Raw genomic sequence first — 26370 nt, forward strand, 5'->3', positions numbered from 1 at the left:
CCGAAAGGTTTCTTTGTACACTAAATCCAAACTTTTTGAGCGGTTTTTGTATATCTCAATAAACGATACTATTATTTTTTTAGCATAACATTTTAATTAATGTACAGTTTATGTTAACAATTTTTTTTTTATTAACTATATAATTTTTTTTCAAAGCACCTCTGTATATTTTCTATAAAATTTAAAATAGATTAAATTGTTTAGTTTTTTTTTTTTTTTTAATAAAATATTATAACTGCAAATAGCATTAGATTTTGTGTTTAATAAAAGTGAGTTTAAACAATTCGAAAACTGTAATTTTGAAAAGAATTATACATTAAGACTTTATTTTTTAAAATGAAGGACAGTTATACTGTCCATTTTCAGATATGTAACCAGTCAGATAGATACTATAAAATATTGTAAAGAATAACTTTAGTTTTGTGCTTTCATCTGAATATGCAAACTATCAAGATTATAGTAAACAATTTCAATTAAATATGTTAATAATTATTCCGCATCATAAATTTAAGTATATATTTTCAGAGCAATTTAATATACAAGCAAACATTAATTTATGTTATAAAATATTTTAATAAACATATAACATAATAGTTTATTAAGTTGTACAGTGAGTAGTTAGATCAAACTTAGAATAGTGCAACCTGGCATTCAAGTTCCAAAAATTTATATTTATTTTTAGAGTTCCTAGAAACGTACACTACAAAATCTATTGTATAATTATTTTATGCAGTTAGTTTATATCATTGACGTTTATCAAGACTTTAGTCCCTCTACAATCTTGCACTCTTGATACTTTAGAACATGGTTTACACCTGAAATACAAAAAAAACATATAAGTTTGTTTTATTAATATTTTATATCTAATCAAGTATAATGTCATATTTTATAACTAATTTAAAGTTGTTTTAATGACTTTTACAAAACTTTGTTTATTAAGTATTAAACAAAACTTGAGTTTTGTTTGTTTGTCAAGATATTTATAGGTTTTAAAATTATATAAATAACTTTATTTTGTTATTTTATTATGCCTAAAAAGGTCGCCATTTTTTGCCAACGAAACCTGGTTGTAAATAAAATATATAATTTGAAAATATTTATTTCTAAATTTCTTAAACATATAAAAATATTGGTCGAAATGATGTTTCATCATGTTTTATCGAGAAATTTTACTTAAAAACAAAGTTCATTAAGTAAATAACATCGAAAAAAAAACTCTTAGCAATTTTGACAGTTTGAACTGGTGTAGACCAGTATAAGATTCTAACTTTACAATTTTTTTCAATTCAAGTCATACATAAATGAACATTATTTATTGTTATAATAATTTAAAAAAATTTATTGTTATTATTTTTAATTTGGCAATATTTACTAGGCACACACTATTGTATTTCCATACTAAACTTTATTTTAATCGTAAAAAATCAGAATTATATCTTTTAAATTTTGATTAGTTACAAAAAACAGTGTACATAACCAAAGTAACTTGTAATGGTATACAATTATAAGGTATTCTATGTTTGAATCTAATTTATTGTATTTTGTTTTAGAACTTTTGACAGGTATTGAAATATACTAAAAAAAAACTATTTTAATACACATACTTTAAGTAGCTATCAAACTATAAGGGACATATTTAATAAGAATATAACTAACTAAGCTCAATTAACAATTTAAAGATTCAAGCAAAACACTACAATTAACAAAAATAAAAGGAACAATATAATTTAATTGAGATAATTCACGACTATTGTCAACAAAACAACTATTTAAATAAAAAAAGTACTTTTTCTAATTAATACATTTCGCTGCCCATGAACATGAGCGGCTCTAAAAATCAAATTTTCGAGCTTTATCACTATAAATACTTATATAAACAACTGTTTTGAAAAGTATTAAAATATTTAATTAAAATCAAAATACTACCTAACGATTTGTGAAATGTTTTTGTAAGTTACAGATAGTGACTAAAAAATTTCGAATTAGAAAACTAGATAAAACATATAGAAGTTTTATTTAAAATGTATTAAAAAAAAACTTGACAGATCAAATTTAAGGATTTGAATTAAAATTTTTTTATTTAATATATAATTTTTTTTCTTTGAAAAAAAGCTAAATTAAATCATTGTTCTCAAGAATTTATTTTGTCATTTGTTTTCCAACATCATATTTATTTATTTCAATTAAGTTAGATAAATTTGTCTACAATTTTTTGAAATAGTGTTTTGTATTACAATTTTTTAGTTATCAACTACTAAAGTTCTTTTATTTTTTATATATTTTTTTTAAACATTAACTGTTCTGCATAGATAAATACACTTTGATAACCGTAATGTTGCCGTGCATTCAAGTAAGTCAAGTACAGATTTTAAACACATAAAAACTTAAAACTAATAATATTCTGTATTCTACTTGAATATTAAGTCCTAGAAAAGACGTATTAGGAGAAGTGTATTGGAATTTGTGTAACTCAATAACCGAAAGATTTTTCATACACTATTTACTTAGACCAAATTTATATTAGAAACTTTATTTTTTACCGTTAAAAAACTAAGAGCTATATTATGTTCAAAATGTCATAAACATGGTAAGCAATTAAAAATGTTTTTAATTTACAGTGAAATTTTTTTGTTATCATAAACAAAAGTTTTTTTTTCTAAATTTTTTTTTTGATGCATATAGGTATTAACAAAAAATATTTGATATTGTTTTAACTATTTAAACGAGAATCTACTAGTATAAAATGACAAATATTTGTTTATTCAGTTTAAACTGGTGTAAACCGGTATTCAAGTGACAAAAATTATATGGATATTCTTTTAACTTGGTATGTATTAACAAATTTATAAAATTTTCTTTTTATAATTGTTTTAGAGACATTTTACAGAATTTAACCTTCTATTATTTGAAAACAATCATTAACATAATAATACATGTTCAGTACATAGTCTCTAGATATTGAGACTTACTTAAGTTAAAGTTTTTTAAAAGCTTGACCCTAGAAATTTTTCAAGCAATGTCGAGCTACTTAAGACAATTTGACACAACTCAAGGTAGAATCATTTGAAAATCAAACCAAGCAAAAAAAGTCTTGCATTGCAGTATAAACTGAAATTTTATCTCAAAACTGTTTTATGTTAATTTTGCTGAAGTTTACACATAGTTTACAAAACTTGCATAAATATGAGCATTAATGTATCGGTAAATGTCAAAAACATCAAAAAAAAACGTACTCAACAGTTTAGAGTAAAAGTCAAAATTTTCTACCAAAATAATAAAGAATTAAAATAGTCTCAAAGTCCAATGTTACTTTTATTGGTAGACTTTATTAAAAACATCTAGATAAAAACTCAAAACAAATGTAGTGTACCGCTCGGCGCTCGGTTTTGTAGCCTGTGATGAAATTGTAATGTTTGCTATTCAATTAGTCTTGCTTACGTGTCAAAAATTGAACAAACTAAAAAAAAAATTGTAGTCAGTCGAACAAAGTTTAATTTCTGCACTTCTTGCGTTTTGTACAGATTTAATACATAGTTTAATTATACTGCAACAGATACTAGACTGAGTTTAGACAGGTGTAAACCGGCATTAAAGTGGCATTATTTTCTAGATACTTTTTTAAAGTTGTATGTAAAACGACACAAAACGATAAGTTGCTTTTTTTATTTAATTTTAAGCAAATATATTTTTAAGACTTACTTCTCCATACTACCTTAATTAAAAGTTAGGTCATATTGTCAATGTAGATCTAGATTTACTTAAGTTAGTAGTAGGAAACTTTATAGAATTTTTGATTTAGTTACTCTAAGCATTTTAGAGCCACTTTAGAAAATATAATCATGTTTGGCAGAAGCAATTGCAAACAAAATTACAAGATTAAAAAAAAGAACACTAATGTATAGCTAAATCTCAATAACCATCATAAAAATAAATTGGTTAAACTAATAAAACAACAATAACTACTAACTTCTATAATGGTAAATATACAAACAGCTTAAAAAAAAATTTATGGTCACGTATAACTTAAGTTAAGTTTTAATTTAGAGTTTTGAAACTTAGGACAGTGTTAGATAAACTTTGTTCACAATAAAACTCTGAAAAAAAATTGACTTAAACAATTTTGTAGTAAAAAAGTTATATTCCATTTAAATAATTTACGCTTTTGTCAGGTATGGGAACAGAGCTTTTTGACGGAACAAGCAGTATTGCTAAATTTTTTATTACCGTTTTTACCCTAGTTGACATTAGTTATTAGCAGCTTTTCGAGTTCATCTAGTTGAATTAATAATAAAACTTATACTTATAATATAAATTTTCTTACCTATATTGTTATAGAAGTTTTTGTTATGTTATATGTTTAACTAATAAACAGATAAACCAGTAGTAAATTGTTTTAATTTTAGTGTTTTCCTTTAAAATTTTTAAAACAATGAAACAGGATTTACATAAAGTTTCTTAAATTTTCTTTCGAAAGTTAAAAAACAATTTTAAAAACTTAACTGTTTTCTTATTTACAAAGTATGTTTAAGATATACATATCAACCCCTTAACACACAGACACATGTGTTAGTTTAACACAAAAATAATACTGTTTAATTTGTTATTATCATATATTATATATAATTATATTAAATTTATATACAGTTTGTATAATATATTACATATAACGCATTTCTTATTTATAACAAAGTAAGCAAGCTTTTAAAAAGTGGATAAGTTGAGATTTTTCTTTTTTTTTTTTTCTTTATCAATTTTGATTAACTTTCTGAAGTATTTAGTGTAAATTAATAGAATTATTATTAAACTAGTTACTGTTAATTTTGAAGTTAAGCTGTATCAATAATTCTTATATATTTTTATTTATAGTTTTTCTTAATTGAAGCAACCTAAACTTACAAATTAAGCAATTATCTTTAAGTCTATGAATAATTAATAAAACAACTTGACAAATGCATGAAATAGAGTCACTTAAACAACCTTAAGTTAACATTTAGTTCATATAGAGCTATTTTATTAGATCACAAATTAAATACTGCCTATGAGAATGAGACTTTTATTTATACTTAAATAAATTAAGAACATTTAAGCCATAGCTTTAAAATTAACATAACTTAATGAAGTTAGTAATTTTTTCAGTAATTAATGAGAAATTGGTAATTATATAAGAAAAAAATCATCAAATATTTGTTTATGATTCATCTTAAATGTAGTATATAATAATTATTCTTGATAGCGTAAGCTATTAAAGTTTTATTTTTCAACTAAACAAAGTTGTAGAAATTTTTAAAATTTTTAATTAGCTTATTAACACCATTTATCGTTAGTTTCATATTATAAACAATATTTTTTTAAACTATATGTTGCTAAAGCTTAAATGTGACATCAAGAAATTCAGTATTTAGTTTTAAACAACAGCTAACGAACAACGTGAATTAAAAGTCAACGGCCGACAGGTAAAATTTCTCTATAAGTTTGCAGTTTACTATACCACGTGATTATTTTCAACGAGCGTCAAAGCCATCGAGCAAAAACACGTTTAAAATTTGCAGCGCAATAATATAGCACACTTTGTCAAGCTAAAGGCAAAAAAATTAACGCTTGAACGAACATATGCTAGCATTCGAATGCGCTACAGATTTACTTGCCTTGACATTTGGGTTTATATACAGTAATTTTTAATTAGATACAAGCGTCGATGGTGTAACGGTTAGCATTGGTGCCTTCCAAGCACTAGTTCCGGGTTCGACTCCCGGTCGACGCATTTTTGTACTTTTGGTACAGTAGTAAAATATTTTGCATTTAAGAATGGAATGATGTAAATGTTTTAAGTAGAAACGAATAATTTAAAACTAATTTAGCAAGCTTTATGAAACTTAAAAACAAGTAATAGAAGGACTACTGATGTAAATCTACAATTTTTAACTGTATTTTGTTTTGAAATTATAAAGTTTGAATCAGATGGTAAGCAAGTAATTCAGTAATTATTTTTATGATCAGATACAAGTGTGTTGAACAGATATTCAAAAAAAAAATTAATTCGGGTAGCTAGTTATTTGTTGGAATGTAGTAATACTCTTGTATTTGATTTTCACATAACTCTATTTTTTATGGTTTAGTTACTTTCAATTCAAAAATCAAGCTCACCTAATTAATTATGTATTACCATTTAAAGTAAACTAGTAGTAAATTTACAATTTTACAAGAAAATATCGTTAAAAATACAGGTCATAAATTATACCTATTTTTTTAATATACATTCATAAACATTGTTCTGTTGATCCTGCTTAAACAATAAGTTGTTTTAGATTCTGTTTAATACTACTTGATATTAAAAAATATAAAAGAAAAACACAAAAGCTATAATAAAAAAATGTTTTTATCAAAATATGTTCATCTCAGCAAAAAACAAAAAGAGACCACGCCCAACGTGGAGCACGAACCCACGACCGTTGTATTAAGAGTCCAACGCTCTACCGACTGAGCTAGCCGGGCACTTAGGAAGGCACCTTGTTACAACTATATATTTGTTAAATTATAATTTAATCTTTAATAACCAGTTAACAATTGTTATAAATTTATTTATAAATAATGCTTTTAAAGTTACGTTAAACTAATAGATTTATTTTATGTAAGTAGTTGTTAGAAAGTTTCCTAAAAATGAAATTTATTTTTATTTACACATTCTGGTCTTTCTAATTAAAATTTATTTTATAGGTTCATTATCTTGCATAAATAACGGTATGAAATTTTAGTCATGAAGTTTAATGTATGAATTATTTTTCTTTTTTATATACTTTTATATTAATAAGTTTATTGATAGTTTATCCTTTATAATTTTATTTTCCTAAAATATTTATAAACATAACCAACTTATTTCTCGAAGCTTTGTATATAGCTAACAAGTATGAGAACGGGTCAAATATGCACGGAGACACTTTTGCACGAAGGTTCGAATAAGCGTGAAGAGACACTTTCGCACGAAAGTACATTTTCGTACGAAAGTACATTTTTGTACGAAGACAATTTTGCACAAAGAAACTGTTGCATGAAAGGTCACTTTTGTACAAAAAGTAATTTTTGCCTGAGTGTTTAAAAATACAAAAAAAACACAAAGAAAAAGAAAACATTGATAAAAATAAAGAAAATATGTATTAATTAAAATAAAAATGAAAGTTGAGAATAAAGATATTAACTGAGATTAAGGGTTAGGGGAAACAGTTATAGTAAAAATGAAAAAAAGTAGTACAAATACAAGGACACAACAAAAAAACTTTAATTAATGTAGAAAAAACTGAAAATACCGACAAAGAAGAGTCACTATGTAATTGAAGAAACAAAAGCTTATGCCCGCTAAAAAACAAATGCCTAACTAAGAATGTTATCTATAAAGCTACGGTCACGACGAAAAAAGAATTAAAGCAATATGTAGGAAGCACCGGAGGAACTTTCAAAACAAGGTGGTATAGCCATATAAGAGATATAAAAGTTTACAAGGAGAACGGAACCGAACAATCCAAATATATTTGGAAGCTAAAACGAAACAGCACTAACTACAACATCAAATGGGAAATTTTACACCACCTCGGACACATAAGGAAACCGCAGAGAATCTGCAGGACCTGCTTCTATGAAAAAATGGAAATAGCGAACGCTGACAGGGGAACATCTTTAAATAAAAGGAACGAGTTAATATGCTCTTGTATACACTTTAAAAAGCTTTATTTCAAAACTTAAGAGCGTTTTGATAAACAAGTATCTATTTTAATTTGTACAAGTATTTAAACCAATATATAATTACGTCATAATACGATAGCCAAACTTTTTTAAACGAGTAAATTTAACTTAAAGTTTTATTTAAAGAGATCTTTGTTAGTTATCTACAAAATTCACAAGGCCACTAAATGTTAGTATAATTATTTTTTATTATTAATTTTTTATTGTTTATTTTTATAAAAAAACTATTATTTATAAAAAAATTATATAAAGTTTATGTTTTGTCATAAAAACTTTTTTTTTTTTTCATTAAACCTGTAAAAAACAATTTTTGTACATTAGTACTATAGGTTCGATTGTTAGAAGATTTTTTTTTTACTTCCTAGAAGAAGAACAAATGTTTTTTTTTTTAAGTTAATCAGATCAGTCAATTAAGTTCTGCTAAAAGGTTTACACTAACTTTTATGTAAATATTATATTACAATTTTTCAATTATACAGTAAACTACATTTTTTACATATGTTTCATACTAATAATTCTATTCGGTATAATAATCAGACAAGCTTTATTTTATTTTAAATGTTTTACAGAATTTTGATTCCAACCTTTCCAAAATGCATAAATTAACAACTACAGCGTATTTTTCAAATTCTGCTAACTGTAAAATAAACTGTATTATTGCTACGTCATAATTATTATAAAAAAATCAAAATATAAATTTCTGTTTACTATTGTAATAAACTTTAGCTTACTTAGGAGTACATAAAGTTTTATAGTTCATGTACGAAACAGCTGTCTAAACTATTGTTTTTATATAATATACACATTTATATTTATTCTATTATATAAAAAACTATTGGTTTATACGACCGTTTCGTATATGAGATACATAACCTCATATACTCGTCAGTAACGCTAAACTTTATTAACAATTTTTAACAGAAATTTAGAATTTGAAAATCTTACATTTATTATGACGTTAGTGATAATGAAGGTTTTTGTACAGTAAACCTTTTTTGAACAGTACAGTAAACACCGTACAGTAAAGGTTTTTGTACAGTAAACCAAGTTTGAAAAAGTACGCTGATCTTGTTAGTCTAATTATTTATGCATTTTGAAAAAATGGAAAAGTTGTACTAGAAAACGTTTTAAACTGTATTAGAAAAATGTTTTAACTACTCGTGTTTCGCGGCTTAATTTTACTTTGATTTAATATTGAGCTAGTTTTAACTTTGTTATAAGAGTATTTTTGGTAATAAATGCATATATTTTGTCTTTTTCTTTTCTTGTTTAGTGTTATGTTCTTGTCTGATTTATCAATTTTTTTTCTAAGTTGCAAAGTTTGCAGCCGAATAGTTTAAAACATTTCTGATTTAGTTGATTGAAACATAATTTAGTTAGGTCAAACATGATTTAGTAAAGTACAAGTCATACACAGTTTAGTGAAATCAAACATGATTTTGTAAAATAAAACAAAACTTAATAAAGTAAAACATTATTTAGTAAAATTTAACCTGATTTAGAAAGTCGAAAATGTTTAGTAAAGTGAAAAATGACTTTTTAAAGTCAGACACGATTAAATAAAATCATATATTATTTAGTTTAAACATTATTAGGTTCTGATTTAGTTAATTAAAACATTTTCTAGTGTACTAACATAGTTTAGCAACGTCGAACAAAGTTTGTTTTTACTCTACTTATGATTTGATAAAAAAGGAATTTTCTGCAAATAATTTAGTTTATGTAAAACCAATACTTTTCATGGGTGAATTGAGTAGCAAAATTATTGATCTAATTCATAATTTGAATTTGTATAATGTATATATTCGCTACAAAATGCTAGTTATCACAAGCCTCGATAGCTCAGTCGGGAGAGCGTCAGACTGAAGATCTGAAGGTCCCTGGTTCTATCCCGGGTCGAGGCATGGTTTTTACCGATTTAAAGTTTACTTATATTGATTAATTTTAATGTAACTGATAATTTGTATAGTGATTTATTTTACATAGTTGTTTTGTTTCTTAACGTACATATTTTTTAAACCTTATGTATTTGTGCTTTTTTATGATTTATTGTGCTTTATGCATTATAATCCCCAAGGCCTGAGTTAGGGGATTACTTTTACTAATTAAATAAAAATTAAATGCTAAATATAAGGAGTTATAAACTTAATAATACTGTATATCTTATTTTAAGCGTCCAGAACACCTTAGTAACAACTATCTTAAACACTTAGTATGTATAAGTATCAGAGTGATTAGTTATTATGTACTGCTAAATATATATAATTCAAATAACAATTGTGTTAACAGAGTTTGTTCAAAGAAAAGCATTCGAATTAACTCACTAAAGAAGCAACTGAAAAACATAATAGTAACAAGAAAACAATAATACTCTCTGGCGCTAATGTGTGTGGCAAGAATATAGGCAAAAAATAACAAAAAGTACTTTGTTGTAGCTTAAGTATTCAAGTAAGTTTTAGTTAGTTGTAAATTACATTTATTTATTTTATCAAGTTTGGTTTTACTAAGTTTTAAATATACTTATCATAAACTGTAAGTTTTAATAAATATGATATAAAATTCAAAAGTTGTTGAGTTAGAATTTAAAATGTTTAAGCGACTTTAAAAGTAGAAAAAGCTTAAATATTATACAATTTTTTCTATATGTTGTTTGAGCAGATAAAATAAGAAAATAACTTTATAATAATCTTTTCGAATAATGACTCACTTTATAAGCTGAAAAATTGTAATTACTTTATTAAAAGTAAGAGGAAATTAACATTTCTTTTCTTGAAAAGTATATAAGTAAAGTGTGTAAGTATTTATACAAATAAACTGCAATGCACTTTAGTAAGACTTTAATGTATACATATAATGTTAGGAATAAAGTATTTATTTATTTTTAAATTTTTTTAAACGAAAAATTTGTTATTTAACTTTTTATAAGTTTATGTTTCAATAATTTACAAAACTAAAATAAGTTAAATTAACAACATAAGATAAATAACTTACTGTTTAAAAAAAAATTTTGATTGTTATGAGTACTTACAAATATTTAGAAATGTTTTAAAACTTAACATCATCAAATAGTTTTAAATATATAGATACAGCACTAAAGTTTCAAGTAATAAAGCTCACAGAAGTTTAAGTTACATAAACGTGCTTTAATTGTTACATCATAACGCTTACTTATACGTTTATAATAGCGAAATAACTTTGATTATCATAATCCTACATGGTCTAGTGGTTAGGATTCCTGGCTTTCACCCAGGCGGCCCGGGTTCGATTCCCGGTGTAGGAACATTTTGTTATAAAAGAAAATTAGTAGTTGGCTTTTAAGCGGAATAATAAATTTTGCTTATAAACTACACAAATCTATGAACACTTTTATGTACTTTTTTGTATTTAAAACACATGAAATTAAATAAATCAACAAATTAAAAAGCTGAATTACACGTTAGTTTTATTCACATTTCAATTAAAAAAAGTTCTCAAAAAGGCTCTGTTAAAGTTTTACATATAGACAACATAAAATAAACTTAATTAAACTAATTAGTAAGTAAGCATTAACGAAAAAAAAAAAGATATAGTGCTAAAGTAGTGTTCGATACTTTAGTTGTTTAAGTTATTAGAAAAATAAATTATAAATCAATAAATCTAAAACGTATACAAAAAAGAGATTATTTTTGTTTTAGTATTATAAACTACATTAAAGTTACTACCTTTTAAAAAGTTATTTATTCATTGTTGTAAAATAAATAAAAATCTAAAAAGTATTTTAAAATAGTGTTTAGATAACTGAAACTAAAAAAAAGTTTACATTTTGTTTTGTTAAACATTGATTTATTTTAGTGTAGGGAAAATAGTTTAAAAGGTTTTAGTTAGAATTAGCCGTAAGGGTTTAAAAACTATTGTAACAGGATTATTTAATTACAAAAAAAATTAAGTCGAATTCAATCATTTGTTAACAATTTTGCCTTAGGCAACGCTGATAAACTGTTTATATTCTGTTCTGCATCAATTTGAACGTATGGGGATATAGCTCAGTGGTAGAGCAATCGACTGCAGATCGATAGGTCCTTGGTTCAAATCCGAGTGTCCCCTCCTTTTTCAAATTAAAATAAAACAGTTTTCTTGATGTCGAATAATTATGCTTGATGCTTAATGATGTCACTTATTCTCCAGTGGTGACCTTTGCAAGGCGTAAATTTTGCATGAGCTTTAACTTTTGCTAGTCGTCACTTTGAACGTATTCCAACCTTACACTGACCTTAACCTCTTGCAAGTGTGATGATTTGTGCGAAAATGACACTTTGTGCAAAAGTGACTCTCGTGCAAAAGTGACGGTTCCCTGAATAGTTATGCTTGATGTTGATTAGTTGTGCCGTAGTTGACTATAGAGCTTGATAATTGTAATCTTTTTTCTTGATATCAAATACTTTTGCATATTGTTGAACAAATTTACTTAATGTCGAATAATTGTGTTTCATGCTTATTAATTTTGCTTGATGCTTAGTAAATTTGCTTGATACAAAGTCATTTTGTCAGATGATGAATAGTTTTGCTTGATTTTTAATAATTTTGTAAAACTTATTATAACTTTGACAAGTGCTAAATAGTTTTGCTAAATGCTTGATAACTTTGATTGATGCTTTAAAGTTTTGGTTGATGCTGAATAATTTTCCTTGATATCGGAAAATTGTGCATATCTAATAGTTATATTTGTGGTTAATAGTTGTTTTGATGTCAAACAGTTTTGTTGATGTCGAATAGTTTTTCTTGGTTCTTTATAATATTGCTCGATGCTGAATAATTTTCTATTATGTCAAATAGTTTTGCATAACAATGAATAGTTATGCTTGATGTTTGGTAGTTTTACTTGATGCTTAGTAATTGAAATTGATGTCAAATAATATTAAATATACATTTTACAACCCTGATTGAGGGTTTTACAACTCTTTTTCCTATCCTTTATTAAAAAATTGTTTGTACTAGTTAAATTTTCTCATATTATAAGTGGAAGGAAGGTAAACAAATAACACAACCGTTGTCACGTAACATTAAATAGTTTCAATTATATACGCATGATATTATATGGTGGTGTAATGGTCATCACACTAGACTTTCAATCCAGTACTCCGAGTTCATGTCTCGGCAGGACTTCTTTTTGTTGCAATATTAAATTGTTATCTTTTTACTATATACTTTTTTTAGTTTTATAGTTTACTTCAACTTTTGATACAAATATTAAACTTTATATTACCAAATTTTAAGATAAGTAAAGTTTTTTTTTATAAACCAGCGTTTATATTTTTAACAACAAAGTGATTTTAATGTTAAACTAAGGTATTGCTTAATTTCTTCATGCACACCTTTAACTTATTTCATAAAAAATTGTTTGAATAAAAACCTATTAGTTAGCATAAGATGTTACTTATTAAGTTATAAACTATTTACCTGTTAGTTGTTGTACAAAATATAGTCTAACAGTTTTTGGTTACATTAAGAAAATTAATTCTTTATTCGTAAGTAGAGGAAAGTTATAAATTTTAAAAATATACAATGCATAGGCAAACATAACTACTTTATAAAAAATTGCAATTGTAAACTTAATTTGTTTTCTGGAAAAATATTTAAAAAGAAGCCTGACAGGGGACTTGAACCCCTGACCGTTGGATTAAAAGTCCAACGCTCTACCGACTGAGCTAGCCAGGCTCATATCATTGTTGAAATTGTAGCGTTTATAAATAAAACCGTCATACATTGTGACGTAAATATTCAAACTCTGTGACGTAGTTATTGAACCTAATGTTGCAACAATAGAAAATACTTTTTAAATTATTCTTTTAAGCTGTTACAAACTACTGGTATTAAAACACTGTTTGTAGTCTTTGAGTTAATAATTGTAGCACTACTATTACAATATTACTAAAGTTGCATACACTAAAGCATGTGTTTTCAGTTTTATTGTTTAACACTTAGTTTATGACAAAAAATCAAAAACTTGTTTACGTATTTTACTTTGACTAGTTAAGCAATCAGAAAGAATTTTTTTAAATATTTATAATAATTTAATTATCTTTAGAAGTTTTAAATAAATTCGGAGTACTATAACATACTCCAGGGGTCGGCAGGCAGTTGGTGGTCGCAGGCAGACATGTTAAAAAGCTCTGCTTTGTTTACTCAAGCGTGAAATTACTAACTTAAAACAAACCAAAAATAAAACACTTCATTGCTGAATTACCATAGTAACTTTTAGCATTTTAACATCTCTGGTCGCAGGCCAAATTTGAAGTTTCCAAAGTCTTTGCGGGCCGCAGTTTTAGTTTTAGTCACACTATAGAAATGTTTTACTTTTATTCACCTTATTATTTTAAATGACTTTTAGCTATAAATAGAATGTCTATTTAATATTTATTAGAATAGAATTTATATTGACTAATATACTTAAGCGTTAATAAACGTTCAAAAGCACTTAATAAGTTAAACTTAATACTTATGGAATTTTACTTACAACCTAACTCTCTATAAAAACCTAATTTGGAAGACAATTTATGGTTTATTTTTATACATTCGTTATATTATCAACCTTTTTTTCATATTTCTAAGAATATTTACTTCAAAAAAAGTTTTTGCGTGTTAAATAGTTTAACTCATTAAAAAATTTAGTAATTAGTTAATTTAATAAAATTAATACCGTTTTGTATTCCAGAAAGCTAAAAAAAGTTATTTTACATAATTAATTCTCGAAAACTAAATAAAATATTTTATTAGTAATTAGTTTTTTACATGGTTGCCACATAAAAAGCAAAAATGTCTGAATTGTATCAAACCAGCCTAAGTTTATTAAAAGTTGAAAAAGCTAATAAAAAATTTTTATCAAGCTTAAATACCTAGTTGAAATATCATCATTATCAAAAAGTACACAAAGTGTAAGAAAACAAAAAAAAATTAAAATTAGTAAACTACACTACAGTCATAAAATCTATTTTGAGAACTGGAAAATTTCTTTAAAGTGTTTGAAATTAAAATTTCACACACACATGAGTATTCAATTTTAAAAATAGCCTGTTTGTGTAGTAACCCAGTTAAAATAAAGTTCACAGCATAAAGAAATAACGAAAATTATTAAATGCAAATAAATTATATGCCAAAAAATATAAGTCAGCAGAATGGACAATTTAGTTTCTTAAAAAACTTTAACAAAAGTATAAAACTTTATTGGGTCATCAGCGAAGTATAAAAACTTATTTTTTATTAAGCATTAAAGCAATTCTTTATCTGCAATAAGAATATTGCATTTAAAGAAAGTAAATGTAAAATATAAGACGAGCTACAAGAATAAAAAAACGTTAGTTAGGAGTTATTGGGAGAAACGATAATGAAACAAATCACCAAAGTCAATTCCAACAAAGCATATGATTATCTTCAGTAATTACAGAATGATCAGAAAAAATTGTTAAGGCAAGATATAAAGTAGTATAATTTGTTACTTAAAATGAGATACCGTTTATAATTAAAAACTTTTTTAAAGAATTTATGTTGGCGGTAATGAAAGACTTTTGTTTATTTCTTTAATGACAACAAGAAGTCGTGTTTAGGAAATGCATTAAGGTTATAAAGTCGAATAAATAAATTTAAGACTTTAATCATCCTGTTAACATGAGAGCATTGAAAGAAAAACTATTACTCATCTGAAAATTTTTATTAGAGATGTTTTTACTAACTTTGACATTTTAGCAGAATTTTTTGGTTTAGTTCCAACGCGAAGGTTGTTCACAACAATCGGCGAAATTTTACAAGTTAAGGTGCAATGCATCAATACAAAGTTTTTAAAAGTACAAGTCCTTCGTTTATTTTTAGTATAAAGTTTAAATAAAGTTAAAAAATAATGTAATAAAAATGTATCAATATTAAAAAATATTGTTATGCTACTTTAGTATTTTTTTAATAAAAAAAAAATTGTTTGGTAAATTTTTTGTGTCAAATCGAAGCTTCATTACTTTACATAGAAAAATTGTTTGAAATTCCAGGTTTATCAAAAATTCTCAAGTTTAAGTTTTTTTACAGAATTTTTAAGCATAAATTTTCAAATTCAAAGCTTTTCCGGGTACATTTTGAATTATATCAGCTGCAAGACTTAAAATTCAACATATATTATAACTCAAACTAACACTGTGGATTGAGCAAAATATACATCATAAGTTTAATTTGCCACTCTTTCAAGCAAAAAAACCAGTCTGAGTCAACAAAAACATTCCTGATATTTTTGTATACAAAAAGGAATTCTAGCAAAAAACTTAGAAAATAACTTAATCGGCTTGAGATTTGAAGTCTTTAAATAGTAATAGTCTGAGTGTGTGGTAATGTTTTGTTGTTTATTTGCTTGAATTTGAACCATTTCGATTAACAATATACAAACTTAATAAATTTACCATCCCTAAATCTAATTTATATTAAACAGGTAGCTCAAAAAAACAGCAATTTAGTGCATTGATATGCAAAGCATAAAAATTAACTTAGTTTGTCAAAAACAATGTTTGAAAAATGAAAATGTATACCTAACAAAAACTATATTAAGTTATGTCATATATATATTGTTTTAAATGTATCTGTTCAAATTTAGGTATTACATGTAGAAACAACAATGTTAGAAAATTATGCATAAACTAAACTTAAACTAACTATAGCATAAAATAAAAAGTGGTTTAAAATATGAGCATCTTTTTAAGTTGGTGTGCAAAGAAATTAATTTAAAGTGCAAAGAATACTTCTAAAAAACTAAAATATGCAAATTATTAATGTATGAAAAAAGACATTACTGTAAGTGTAAAAAAAATTAAGTTTATCAAAATACCAAAGGTCCTATAAAGCTATATAAACACAGAAAATGTATGTTTATTAAGTGGTCACAGGTGTAATGGTTAGCACATAGGACTCTGAATCCTGTGATCCGAGTTCAAGTCTCTATAGGACCTTTGGTATTTTGATAAACTTATTTTTTTTTACACTTACAGTAATGTCTTTTTTTACTACATTAATAATTTGTATATCGTATATTTGTTTTTGAACATATTAAATAATTTTATTGAATTAACTTTTCATGTTTTAAAACTTGTATGTTATGCTTATAATACTCCGAGTATGTATGTTATAGTACTCCGAATTTATTTAAAACTTCTAAAGATAATTAAATTATTATAAATATTTAAAAAAATTCTTTCTGATTGCTTAACTAGTCAAAGTAAAATACGTAAACAAGTTTTTGATTTTTTGTCATAAACTAAGTGTTAAACAATAAAACTGAAAACACATGCTTTAGTGTATGCAACTTTAGTAATATTGTAATAGTAGTGCTACAATTATTAACTCAAAGACTACAAACAGTGTTTTAATACCAGTAGTTTGTAACAGCTTAAAAGAATAATTTAAAAAGTATTTTCTATTGTTGCAACATTAGGTTCAATAACTACGTCACAGAGTTTGAATATTTACGTCACAATGTATGACGGTTTTATTTATAAACGCTACAATTTCAACAATGATATGAGCCTGGCTAGCTCAGTCGGTAGAGCGTTGGACTTTTAATCCAACGGTCAGGGGTTCATGTCCCCTGTCAGGCTTCTTTTTAAATATTTTTCCAGAAAACAAATTAAGTTTACAATTGCAATTTTTTATAAAGTAGTTATGTTTGCCTATGCATTGTATATTTTTAAAATTTATAACTTTCCTCTACTTACGAATAAAGAATTAATTTTCTTAATGTAACCAAAAACTGTTAGACTATATTTTGTACAACAACTAACAGGTAAATAGTTTATAACTTAATAAGTAACATCTTATGCTAACTAATAGGTTTTTATTCAAACAATTTTTTATGAAATAAGTTAAAGGTGTGCATGAAGAAATTAAGCAATACCTTAGTTTAACATTAAAATCACTTTGTTGTTAAAAATATAAACGCTGGTTTATAAAAAAAACTTTACTTATCTTAAAATTTGGTAATATAAAGTTTAATATTTGTATCAAAAGTTGTAGTAAACTATAAAACTAAAAAAAGTATATAGTAAAAAGATAACAATTTAATATTGCAACAAAAAGAAGTCCTGCCGAGACATGAACTCGGAGTACTGGATTGAAAGTCTAGTGTGATGACCATTACACCACCATATAATATCATGCGTATATAATTGAAACTATTTAATGTTACGTGACAACGGTTGTGTTATTTGTTTACCTTCCTTCCACTTATAATATGAGAAAATTTAACTAGTACAAACAATTTTTTAATAAAGGATAGGAAAAAGAGTTGTAAAACCCTCAATCAGGGTTGTAAAATGTATATTTAATATTATTTGACATCAATTTCAATTACTAAGCATCAAGTAAAACTACCAAACATCAAGCATAACTATTCATTGTTATGCAAAACTATTTGACATAATAGAAAATTATTCAGCATCGAGCAATATTATAAAGAACCAAGAAAAACTATTCGACATCAACAAAACTGTTTGACATCAAAACAACTATTAACCACAAATATAATTATTAGATACGGAAATTTTCCGATATCATGGAAAATTATTCAGCACCAACCAAAACTTTAAAGCATCAATCAAAGTTATTAAGCATTTAGCAAAACTATTTAGCACTTGTCAAAGTTATAATAAGTTTAGCAAAATTATTAAAAATCAAGCAAAACTATTCATCATCTGACAAAATAACTTTGTATCAAGCAAATTTACTAAGCATCAAGCAAAATTAATAAGCATGAAACACAATTATTCGACATTAAGTAAATTTGTTCAACAATATGCAAAAGTATTTGATATCAAAAAAAAAAGATTACAATTATCAAGCTCTATAGTCAACTACGGCACAACTAATCAACATCAAGCATAACTATTCAGGGAACCGTCACTTTTGCACGAGAGTCACTTTTGCACAAAGTGTCATTTTCGCACAAATCATCACACTTGCAAGAGGTTAAGGTCAGTGTAAGGTTGGAATACTTCAAAGTGACGACTAGCAAAAGTTAAAACTCATGCAAAATTTACGCCTTGCAAAGGTCACCACTAGAGAATAAGTGACATCATTAGGCATCAAGCATAATTATTCGACATCAAGAAAACTGTTTTATTTTGATTTGAAAAAGGAGGGGACACTCGGATTTGAACCAAGGACCTATCGATCTGCAGTCGATTGCTCTACCACTGAGCTATATCCCCGTACGTTCAAAAAGGTGCAGAACAGAATATAAACAGTTTATCAGCGTTGCCTAAGGCAAAATTGTTAACAAATGATTAAATTCGACTTAATTTTTATTGTAATTGAATAATCCTTTTGCAATAGTTTTTAAACTTTTACGGCTAATTCTAACTAAATTTTTTTAAACCATTATCCCTTCACTAAAATAAATCAATGTTTAGCAATCTGCAGTCGATTGCTCTACCACTGAGCTATATCCCCATACGTTCAAATTGATGCAGAACAGAATATAAACAGTTTATCAGCGTTGCCTAAGGCAAAATTGTTAACAAATGATTGAATTCGACTTAATTTTTTTTGTAATTGAATAATCCTTTTACAATAGTTTTTAAACTTTTACGGCTAGTTCTAACTAAAACTTTTTAAACCATTATCCCTTCACTAAAATAAGTCAATGTTTAACAAAAAAAATGTAAATTTTTTTTTAGTTTCAGTTAAACTATTTTAAAATACTTTTTAGATTTTATTTTATTTTACAACAATGATTAAATAACTTTTTAAAAGGTAGTAACTTTAATGTAGTTTATAATACTAATACAAAAGTAATCACTTTTTTGTATGCGTTATAGATTTATTGATTTATAATTTCTTTTTCTAATAACTTAAACAACTAAAGTATCGAACACTACTTTAGCACTATATCTTTTTTTCGTTAATGCTTACTTACTAATAAGTTTAATTAAGTTTATTTTATGTTGTTTATATGTAAAACATTAATAGAACTTTTTTAAGAACTTTTTTTAATTGAATTGTGATTAAAACTAACGTTTAATCAAGCTTTTTAGTTTGCTAATTTATTTAATTTCATGTGTTTTATATACAAAAAAATATATATGTAAAATGTTCATAGAATTGTGTAGTTTATAAGCGAAATTTATTATTCCGCTTAAAAGCCAACTTCTAATTTTCTTTTATAATAAAATGTTCCTACACCGGGAATCGAACCCGGGCCGCCTGGGTGAAAGCCAGGAATCCTAACCACTAGACCATGTAGGATTATGATAATCAAAGTTATTTCGCTATTATAAACGTATAAGTAAGCGTTATGATGTAACAATTAAAGCACGTTTATGTAACTTAAACTTCTGTGAGCTTTATTACTTGAAACTTTAGTGCTGTATCTATATATTTAAAACTATTTGATGATGTTAAGTTTTAAAACATTTCTAAATATTTGTAAGTACTCATAACAATCAAAATTTTTTTTTAAACAGTAAGTTATTTATCTTATGTTGTTAATTTAACTTATTTTAGTTTTGTAAATTATTGAAACATAAACTTATAAAAAGTTAAATGACAAATTTTTTCGTTTAAAAAAATTAAAAAATAAATAAATACTTTATTCCTAACATTATATGTATACATATATGTTTTAAAGTCTTACTAAAGTGCATTGCAGTTTATTTGTATAAATACTTACACACTTTACTTATATACTTTTCAAGAAAAGAAATGTTAATTTCCTCTTACTTTTAATAAAGTAATTACAATTTTTCAGCTTATAAAGTGAGTCATTATTCGAAAAGATTATTATAAAGTTATTTAATTTTTTTTATCTGTTCAAACAACATATAGAAAAAATTGTATAATACTTAAGCTTTTTCTATTTTTAAAGTCGCTTAAACATTTTAAATTCTAACTCAACAACTTTTGAATTTTATATCATATTTATTAAAACTTACAGTTTATGATAAGTATATTTAAAACTTAGTAAAACCAAACTTGATAAAATAAACAAATGTAATTTACAACTAACTAAAACTTACTTGAATACTTAAGCTACAACAAAGTACTTTTTGTTATTTTTTGCCTATATTCTTGCCACACACATTAGCGCCAGAGAGTATTATTGTTTTCTTGTTACTATTATGTTTTTCAGTTGCTTCTTTAGTGAGTTAATTCGAATGCTTTTCTTTGAACAAACTCTGTTAGCACAATTGTTATTTGTATTATATATATTTAGCAGTACATAATAACTAATCACTCTGATACTTATACATACTAAGTGTTTAAGATAGTTGTTACTAAGGTGTTCTGGACTCTTAAAATAAGATATATAGTATTATTAAGTTTATAACTCCTTATATTTAGCATTTAATTTTTATTTAATTAGTAAAAGTAATCCCCTAACTCAGGCCTTGGGGATTATAATGCATAAAGCACAAATACATAATGTTTAAAAAGTATGTACGTTTAGAAACAAAACAACTATGTAAAATAGATCACTATACAAATTATCAGTTACATTAAAATTAATCAATATAAGTAAACTTTAAATCAGTAAAAACCATGCCTCGACCCGGGATAGAACCAGGGACCTTCAGATCTTCAGTCTGACGCTCTCCCGACTGAGCTATCGAGGCTTGTGGTAAGTAGCATTTTGTAGCGAATATATACATCATACAAATTCAAATTCTGAATTAGATCAATAATTTTGCTACTCAATTCACCCATGAAAAGTATTGGCTTTACATAAACTAAATTATTTGCAGAAAATTCTTTTTTTATCAAAACATAAGTAGAGTAAAAACAAATTTTGTTCGACGTTGCTAAACTATGTTAGTATACTAGAAAATGTTTTAATTAACTAAATCAGAACCTAATAATGTTTAAACTAAATAATATATGATTTTACTTAATCGTGTCTGACTTTAAAAAGTCATTTTTCACTTTACTAAACATTTTCGACTTTCTAAATCAGGTTAAATTTTACTAAATAATGTTTTACTTTATTAAGTTTTGTTTTATTTTACAAAATCATGTTTGATTTCACTAAACTGTGTATGACTTGTACTTTACTAAATCATGTTTGACCTAACTAAATTATGTTTCAATCAACTAAATCAGAAATGTTTTAAACTATTCGGCTGCAAACTTTGCAATTTAGAAAAAAATTGATAAATCAGACAAGAACATAACACTAAACAAGAAAAGCAAAAGACAAAATATATGCATTTATTACCAAAAAAACTCTTATAACAAAATTAAAACTAACTCAGTATTAAATCAAAGTAAAATTAAGCCGCGAAACACGAGTAGTTAAAACATTTTTCTAATACAGTTTAAAACGTTTTCTAGTACAACTTTTCCATTTATTCAAAATGCATAAATTCTTAAACTAACAAGATCAGCGTACTTTTTCAAACTTGCTTTACTGTACAAAAACCTTTACTGTACTGTGTTTACTGTACTGTTCAAAAAAGGTTTACTGTACAAAAACCTTCATTATCACAATGTCATAATAAATGTAAAACTTTCAAATTCTAAATTTCTGTTAAACATTGTTAATAAAGTTTAGCGTTACTGACGAGTGTATGAGGTTATATATCTCATATACGAAACGGTCGTATAAACCAATTTTTTTTATAATAGAATAAATATAAATGTGTATATTATATAAAAACAATAGTTTAGACAGCTGTTTCGTACATGAAATATAAAACTTTATGTACTCCTAAGTAAGCTAAAGTTTATTACAATAGTAAACAGAAATTTGTATTTTGATTTTTTTTATAATAATTATGACGTAGCAATAATACAGTTTATTGTACAGTTAGCAGAATTTGAAAAATACGCTGTAGTTGTTAATTTATGCATTTTGGAAAGTTTGGAATCAAAATTCTGTAAAACATTTCAAATAAAATAAAGCTTGTCTGATTATTATACCGAATAGAATTATTAGTATGAAACATATGTAAAAAATGTGGTTTACTCTATAATTGAAAAATTGTAATATAGTATTTACATAAGAGTTAGTGTAAACCTTTTAGCAGAACTTAATTGACTGATCTGATTAACTTTAAAAAAAAATATTTGTTCTTCTTCTAGGAAGTAAAAAAAAAATTCTTCTAACAATCGAACCTATAGTACTAATGTACAAAACTTGTTTTTTACAGTTTTAATAAAAAGAAAAAAAAGTTTTTATGACAAAACATAAACTTTATATAAATTTCTTATTTTATTTAAGTACTTATAATATTATTTTGAAATAACTACTACATTTTCGACAAAATTAAGTTTGAAATAGATAAGATAAAAATTTTATAAATATTTTTTTAAACATTTGCAAAATCTTTATAAAACCACTTATTCAATGAAAAATTTTTTAAATTCTATTACAATACAATCTTTCACTAGTTTTAAAAAACGAGATATTTAGTTGTACAAAATCTGTAAAAAATTATGTGATAACAAGTATGAAGACATTAGGCTAAACTTGAAATAAAAGAAGTTAAAAAGAAAAAAGTATAACAAAAAACTGAGTAAAATCTAATTAAAACTTATAGTTTATAGTTACTAGCATATGATGATTTTAATGTTGTTAGGCTAAATTTAGGAAAATGCACGTTACTTAATAATTATGAAATCTTAAAACTTAAGCAAATAAATAAAAAATAAACAATAAAAAATTAATAATAAAAAATAATTATACTAACATTTAGTGGCCTTGTGAATTTTGTAGATAACTAACAAAGATCTCTTTAACTAAAACTTTAAGTTAAATTCACTCGTTTAAAAAAGTTTGGCTATCGTATTATGACGTAATTATATATTGTTTTAAATACTTGTACAAATTAAAATACATTTTTTTTTTATCAAAACGCTCTAAAGTTTTGAAATAAAGCTTTTAAAGTGTATACAAGAGCATATTAACTCGTTCCTTTTATTTAAAGATGTTCCCCTGTCAGCGTTCGCTATTTCCATTTTTTCATAGAAGCAGGTCCTGCAGATTCTCTGCGGTTTCCTTATGTGTCCGAGGTGGTGTAAAATTTCCCATTTGATGTTGTAGTTAGTGTTGTTTCGTTTTAGCTTCCAAATATATTTGGATAGTTCGGTTCCGTTCTCCTTGTAAACTTTTATATCTCTTATATGGCTATACCACCTTGTTTTGAAAGTTCCTCCGGTGCTTCCTACATATTGCTTTAATTCTTTTTTCGTCGTGACCGTAGCTTTATAGATAACATTCTTAGTTAGGCATTTGTTTTTTAGCGGGCATAAGTTTTTGTTTCTACAATTACATAGTGACTCTTCTTTGTCGGTATTTTCAGTTTTTTCTACATTAATTAAAGTTTTTTTGTTGTGTCCTTGGACTAACATTTTTATGTTACTCATGCAACTATACGCTAACTTACAGTTGCTTTTATTTATTAATTTGTTTAGACCGTTGTTCTGATTAAAACGCTTGTTGATTAATTCAAAAAACATTTTTCCTATATTTGTTTTTACTGATTCGCAAAATGTTGGGTTGAAATAAATTATTTTTCTTGTTCTGTTTCTTTTATTTTTCTGTCTGTTAAAGTCTTCCTTATAAGTCAGTTTATGTTTAAAGTTTGATTTGTCTAAAGCGTTTTGGTATGTGTATGCATTTTGATCAAAATATTTCTGTTTTTAGATAATTTAATCAGTCTATTTTCTATCATTGCCGGTAAGTTCTTTTTAATGATTTTAGGATGGTTAGAGTTTCTATTAATGTATCTAATTTCTGTGTTTTATTTTTTGTACGGTTTAAATAAGCTGTTTGAAAGATCTAATGTTATGTCCAAAAAGTTGCATATAGTTGCCCCGGTGTCTATCGTTATTTTAAAACCAATATCTCTGAATATTTTTATTGTTTTCTTCGTTTTATTTTCTAAATCGTGGTTGTTTTTTGGTTTGATAATTGCAAGGCCGTCGTCTCTATACAAACCGATCTCTTTAATATCATAAAGAGATTCAAGCTTGCACAATGCATATAGTCCGATTTAATTGCATAACTCGGCGCCGAAGAAGGAGCCCATGGGAACGTCGAATAGGTTGTTGTTGTCTTTTTTGGTCCAGGTTTTTTTGTTAAAAGTCAAAATTGTTTTGCATTTGTGCTTAATTAATTTGATGTCCCTGTCTTCTATTGTGGTGTATTTTTTACTTAAAATTTTTTTTATTATATTTTTTATTTATTGTTTTTTTTGTATTTACAACCACTTATGTTTAATAATTTTCATTTTGTCAATATGTAGTTTTCAATGCACAATAGTCATTTTGTATTTTTTTAACACCTGACTTTAATATTAATTTAAATTTTTACTAAAATGTAATAGTCTATCAGTTTTTTAAATTATCTTTACGTAATAAATTGAAAAATGTTTTGAAAACTTTTAATTTATCAAATGCTTTGAAATACTAATCCAAAAGCTGTTTAATAGACAAAGATATCTAAGTACATATAATAATGGTTGATACATACATATATACTTTAATAAAAATACATTACTAGTTAAATTCCAAATTAGTTCAAAATCTAAATAATGTTTAACATTTATTCTTAATTAATCAAAATAGAGTCTAAACATTTTCATTATTTTGTACAGATAAATTATAAACTGTTATTTTCCATCATTTTTATGGTAGTTTTTATTAAGTTTAATGTTTTTAATCTAAATTAAAAGTTATAGTTGTTTTACATAAATTTTAGAATTTTTCTATAAAATATTTTTTATTAGAATTCCTAAATTTTTGTTTAATTTTTCTATAGTTATAAAAACATATAATACTTATTTATTTGTTTACAAATAAAATTGTGCAAAAACTTAGAATTAAGAATTGTGATACGTTACAATTACAACTTGAACCACATGTAAACAAGCAAATATAAATTTATATTAATCTCAGTGTTTACAAGGTTCTTTAAAAAAATTGTAAAGTTATACATTAATTATTTTACTATATAGAAAAAACAATAGTTGTGATTAAGTGTTAATTTTAAGTGAAAAAACACTATTTTACTACAGAAGATTATTACGAATAAAATAGGAACATAATTGTATTTTATTTGTGATTATAATTTTCTTTTTGAATTAATACAAAACATACAATGCACAAAACTAAACAAACTTACTGATAAATTATTTTAGTTTACACACTTTTTAAATATTAAATACATAGATAGTTCAAGTACTCAAACAAAGTAGTTGTAATAAAGTATAACTGAAGTACTTTAAAAAAATAACTACTTTTTAATTAAAAGTAATAAATAAAGAAAACGGAAATTTTGTTTATTGAGTTAAGTTTGTTCTTTACATCCAATTTCTTTTACATACACAAATGCAGCTAAATACTTCAAATTAACATTATAACTGCAATATACTGGTTACTATAACAACCTTCGATAGCTCAGTTGGTACGCATTTAGAATTAGTATAAAAATCTTTTTCAAGTTATTGTTTGTAAATTGGTATTGAAAATTTTTAAGCTTTAAAGACTTCAATAGGTACGCATATATTAGCCTAACAGAAGTAGCGCATAAAGCCATACTAGTGAGTTGATAAAAGCAATCAAAAATGTTTCAATTTCAAAAGCATATTTTTGTTTAAGTATGCCGTGCTGATGTACTATATAACAAAATCAATTGTT

General features: G+C 25.1%; 9 non-coding genes across 9 annotated transcripts; 5 read left to right on the top strand and 4 right to left on the bottom strand.

Moving 5' to 3' along the window:
- The first annotated feature begins 5689 nt into the window (after positions 1-5689).
- Trnag-ucc (transfer RNA glycine (anticodon UCC)) lies at positions 5690-5761 on the top strand. Its single transcript has one exon. It is a non-coding gene; the product is annotated as a tRNA-Gly (tRNA).
- A 3804-nt stretch (positions 5762-9565) lies between these two features.
- Trnaf-gaa (transfer RNA phenylalanine (anticodon GAA)) lies at positions 9566-9638 on the top strand. The gene has a single exon. It is a non-coding gene; the product is annotated as a tRNA-Phe (tRNA).
- Positions 9639-10942: 1304 nt separating this feature from the next.
- Trnae-uuc (transfer RNA glutamic acid (anticodon UUC)) lies at positions 10943-11014 on the top strand. The gene has a single exon. It is a non-coding gene; the product is annotated as a tRNA-Glu (tRNA).
- Positions 11015-11745: 731 nt separating this feature from the next.
- Positions 11746-11817, top strand: Trnac-gca (transfer RNA cysteine (anticodon GCA)). Its single transcript has one exon. It is a non-coding gene; the product is annotated as a tRNA-Cys (tRNA).
- Positions 11818-13355: 1538 nt separating this feature from the next.
- On the bottom strand, positions 13356-13428 carry Trnak-uuu (transfer RNA lysine (anticodon UUU)). The gene has a single exon. It is a non-coding gene; the product is annotated as a tRNA-Lys (tRNA).
- A 3835-nt stretch (positions 13429-17263) lies between these two features.
- Positions 17264-17336, top strand: Trnak-uuu (transfer RNA lysine (anticodon UUU)). The gene has a single exon. It is a non-coding gene; the product is annotated as a tRNA-Lys (tRNA).
- Positions 17337-18872: 1536 nt separating this feature from the next.
- On the bottom strand, positions 18873-18944 carry Trnac-gca (transfer RNA cysteine (anticodon GCA)). Its single transcript has one exon. It is a non-coding gene; the product is annotated as a tRNA-Cys (tRNA).
- Positions 18945-19908: 964 nt separating this feature from the next.
- Positions 19909-19980, bottom strand: Trnae-uuc (transfer RNA glutamic acid (anticodon UUC)). Its single transcript has one exon. It is a non-coding gene; the product is annotated as a tRNA-Glu (tRNA).
- Positions 19981-21274: 1294 nt separating this feature from the next.
- On the bottom strand, positions 21275-21347 carry Trnaf-gaa (transfer RNA phenylalanine (anticodon GAA)). The gene has a single exon. It is a non-coding gene; the product is annotated as a tRNA-Phe (tRNA).
- Between the last annotated feature and the right edge of the window lie 5023 nt (positions 21348-26370).

Source organism: Thalia democratica, chromosome 2 (assembly GCF_965202585.1).
Source record: "Thalia democratica chromosome 2, ktThaDemo2.hap1.1, whole genome shotgun sequence".
NCBI classification, from domain to species: Eukaryota; Metazoa; Chordata; class Thaliacea; order Salpida; family Salpidae; genus Thalia; species Thalia democratica.